This window comes from Habropoda laboriosa, unplaced genomic scaffold (genome assembly GCF_001263275.1).
Source record: "Habropoda laboriosa isolate 0110345459 unplaced genomic scaffold, ASM126327v1 scaffold20, whole genome shotgun sequence".
Classification (NCBI taxonomy): domain Eukaryota; kingdom Metazoa; phylum Arthropoda; class Insecta; order Hymenoptera; family Apidae; genus Habropoda; species Habropoda laboriosa.
This window is the reverse complement of record NW_017100143.1, coordinates 108,931-113,694: the sequence shown is the minus strand read 5'-3', so window position 1 is coordinate 113,694 and position 4,764 is coordinate 108,931.

Genomic DNA, 4,764 nt, shown 5'->3' with positions numbered 1-4,764 from the left:
TAGACAAATTCTTAATACGACATTTTCATTATATATAAATAGTGTAAATTTTTTATATAGCGCGAGGAACGGTGGTAACACGATGATTATTGGTAGCGCGCGCGTGTGCACCATGTATTATAAAACGGAGAGAGAAAAAAAGCGGAAAAAGTGACGGAAAAGCAAACAACAGTGGAATTTTTACACGTTCACAAACACACACGCACACTACGAGGAGCGTACACGCGAAACAGACACACAGAAATAGAGAGAAAAATACACCAGCGACACGCAGTTCAGGACACTGTATTTTGTTTTTTATATTTCATTTGGAATCTTTCGGTTTTTTTTTTTTTTTTGGAAATTTTTTGTTCTTAGATCGAAATCTCTGGAATATGTTTGTGCGTTTCGTTCACACACACACACACACACACACACTCTCGACGTTTTCGTTCTTTTCGTTTTCGAAATGCATTACGGATTGTGCGATCTCTGATCCGTCTGCGAAATTTGTCTAGCTATAGCGAATCGTACTGTGTACATCCCCCTGTTCCTTGAGAGAGAGAGCGTGTACTCTTTGTAAAATATGTAAAAGTGCGTGACATTTCAGTATTTCTTATGTACACAACGGTTTGGTATGCCTTTTTGTAAATTTCTGTGCGATTATATATATATATACGAGGATACGATTCGTCGCCGAGGGAAAAATAACCGGGGAAAAGAGTAACGAAAATTTTGTTAATAAAAAATGGGTCCGAATCGCGGGATTTGTAACGCAAACAGAACTAAAATGAAAAGCAGAAACAAAAGCAACCGTTTAATAATGTCCAGGTCTTACTATATATATATATATATATTCTTGCCTTTGTGAAACGAAGAAAAAACGAACAAAGCGAGGAGAAACGAAAACGGACGAAAAGAACGATCGACCGGTTCGGTCGTTCTTTTCGACGATGCACTTAATTGCGTGTATTAAGCATCCATCCCAATTGAGCGATTTCATTCGACGAATTGAAAGAAAAAAACCATTCAAGTTCACACCGCACTTAGAATTCGTGTTGTAAGAAGTTTCGCGCACGCCGATGTGTTAACACGTTAACGAAAAAGAGAGGGTCATCTTCGTATCGTAATCAAATATCCCTGTATATAATGAATCGAAGATTCAATTGAGAAATTCGATGAAAAAAGTGTGTCCTGTGACGTAAATTCTTGTAACTAATTGCTCCGAAAAGGAGACGATGAAACGGAAAGTAGAACGGACACGATGTAACGATCCATCGATCGTGATCGAAATTTTACACGAATCGTTTAAAAAAATCGACCGCTGTTTTTTTTTTTTTTAAACTATCGTTCTCCATACAGAGAGAGAGAGAGAAAAAATTGAAAGAAACGTAGCGCTCGATTCGGCATATATACAGAGATATATCGTGCAAAAGTATAAAGGAAAAAAAAAAAGAGAAAAAAGAAATACGACAGCGTTCCCACACGTTGCGTTACGTATATCCCTTTGCGCTCCATTTTAAACCTTCGATATTTGTACTTTAGATACAATCACCTATTTCTCTATCTCTTCCTCTTTCTCTTTCGGCCCCTTCTATATGATATACCCGAACACACGCCGCCCCTTCTTGAGGGTTTCTTACGAGAACATCTTGAATTGCAACAATTTTTAACGACAAGAACAGCAACAAGAACAACTTTTGATAGAGCTGAGATAGTAAAATGAAAGAGCGAAGGAAGGAAAGGAAAAATCAAGAAAGGGTTCCCGGTGGGAACGCATATTGAAAACTTTGAAAACTATCGGTATATGATATATATGTAATAAGTACTATTTAAATATTGTAACAATTGTATATGATTTTAATACTACATGCTAATTGTATTATATATATATGAAAAGATCTGCGACCTCCCACTTGTAGAACACACTCGATCGTACACACACGACAACACTCATCCTACATATATTCAAACTTAACAAACACACAGGAATATATTGTACACGTAACACACACTAACATCGTATATGACAAACATCATATACGAACGTTTAAACGAAACATTCGACAAAGACGAGAAAAATCTTCTCTTCGTCGAATGCGAGCTTACAACAAATCCAGAAAAAAAAAAAAAAGAACAGACACACAAACACTCGATCCGAGACGCCACATTCTTCTCCATTTATCATCATCATCGTCCATGCACCCACCGGTTTCAACTGCCATGGCGCTATATATGTGTACGAAGCAAGCAGTTAGTCGAGAAAAGAACAGATGAGAAAGGAGAAAAATAAGCCGTATTACTTTGGATTTTCTTCGTTTCACTCGTTGGTCCTCGTTCGATCGCTGGGTGGTACCGCCGCTTCCGGTGAACCCGAAGAGGACCAACGAGGACGGAGGAAGCGAGAGAAGGAAAGTATAAAGAGTAGAACATCCAACGGGAATGGTGCGCCCTGATATTAAGACTGATGTACAGTTGCGCGCTATTCTCATTCGCAGAGATAATCGTCATTTTTCATTCATCCATCCTCTCCAACCCCCACAGAAATCTATACACGCAGAACACACTTCCTCGAGTTTCAAATGGAAATGGGAATAAAATGTAACACGAAGACAACCACGGATTCGCAGGGCTAATTGAACATATATATATAAATATATATATATCGTATATATTTGTCAGATATATGTCATATATGTATGCGTACACTCGTTTGCCACACGCCACTGGCTCTTACACTTGCACGCGTCGCGACTCACCTTGCTCGTTCCGTTTCTCTTCATATATGTACTACATTTTTACGTTCACCTCTGTGTTTTTTCTTTTTTCTTCTCGATCTTCCGTTCACGTTTTCTCTCTACGATGTTATTTAAAATCGCGTGCGTGTGTACATTGTCGCGAATCGTTTTCAGACTTTTCGGCGATGATTTTGGACGAGAACCAAAAAAAGGAAAAAGAAAAAAGGAGAAGGTGTCATCGGCTGAATAAATGAGAAAATATACGAGCTGTTTGTAATATATATATACGGAGCGTGTATAAGCTTGTGGATTGTAAATTGTTTGACGCGTTGCGTTGCTCGGTTTCTTCGGCTCTCTTCCGGTTCCCCGGGGAGAGCCGCGAAAGGAAAGATTTTTGTGATACCCGTTGTGTGTAATATCGGATAAGATTTTTCGGTGACAGACAACAAAAAGAAAGAGCTCTCTTTTCTTGCTTCTTGCGTTTAAACACGTTTGGTTTTTCCACCTAAATTCGCTTGTAGCCGTCGTTCGAATTTAATATACGCGCGAGCAATGTACGAGCCGGTGATGCTTTTGGGACACACGGTAGATGCAGAGGGATATAAAGAGCAAGAAATGTATTCCATATTAGCGGATAAATATAGATAAGTGGGACGGACAGGCATACGGATTAAAACAAAAAAAATTGCATAACTTGTATATTAGTGTATAGAACGTAGAAACGATGAAATAGCCACGAGAAGAATCATTTTCGACGATGTTTTTTACAAAGCAGGCAGAACAGTGCGAGTAGATTAAAGAAAAAAAAAAAAGAGACAAACGACAAAAAAAAAAATACTAAATAAAAAATACGTCATTGTACCATTTAAGCGAGAAACTAACAAAAACAAACAAACAAAAATAAGTAAAAGGGGAGAAAAGTAACGCGAGAGAGAGAGAGAGAGCATGTCGAGAACACGAGAGAAAACACGAGAGAGAGAGAGAGAGAGAGAGCGAGAGAGTTTATAAGAAATGCACTAGCGACGAAAAAGAGCCACTACAAACCGCCACCTCGAAAGAAAAAAAAAAAAAAAAAGAAAATGACAGGATAGGCAAAAAGGAAATAACAAGGAAATAAATAAAGTACACAACAACCCACTCCTCGGTAAACTTAAAAGAAAAGAAAAAAAAACGAGAATAAAGTAAAATAAAAAGAGCGTAGATTTTTTTAAATAGTCACATACTTCGATGATTATATAGTGCCGACATACCGGGTTTTTTGGAGAAAAAAAAACGTGAAAAAAAAAACAGTCCGCGAGAAACGACGTACGCGAGATCAATTTTTACCAGCATAATATATACGAGAAAGCGAAAAGAAAAGATGTAAAAGACGAACGGTTTCATTAGCAGTTCAGTTCTTTCCGTGCTTCCCCTCGATTAATTTGTTTCTTTCCTTGTTCACGTTATATCTGACTAACGTGTGTTCGTTCGTTCATTCGTTCGTTCATCATCAATTGTCGCGTTCCTATTCTCTGTTTTTTTTTTTTTTCTTAAATACACATCATTTACGTGATTTTACCGACCGAGGTACAGACGAATTTTTTTTCGACTCGTGGTGGTAGCGGTTCCCCCTTAAGATTGCCCAGGTCCAAAGAGTTCTGTTTTGCGGCTTTACGTTATAAAACGTTCTGTCGAACCAGCAAAATATGCAAAAGCGTTTCCGCTGATATATATGTATTGTAAAACTATTCCCAGGAACGATACACGTCGTTACGGTATTATTATATACTAATTAGCGTCTTTGTCGATTGTATTTCATATTTTCTAGAACGTTAAATAAAAAGGATTTTCGGATCTGAATATAATGTGAAAGGAGGATGTCGTGATAACTTATTACAATAAAACGAAATAAAAGAAAAAAAAAAACAACAAATACAGAGGAACATATTGAATCGAGAAGAATTTCCACACGTTCTCCTTTTGGTTCGTTCGATCGATTCAGCATTTTGTTCACGCTATATTATAATCTTTCTTCGATCGTCATAGTGTAAGCTTTGCTCTTTGGATC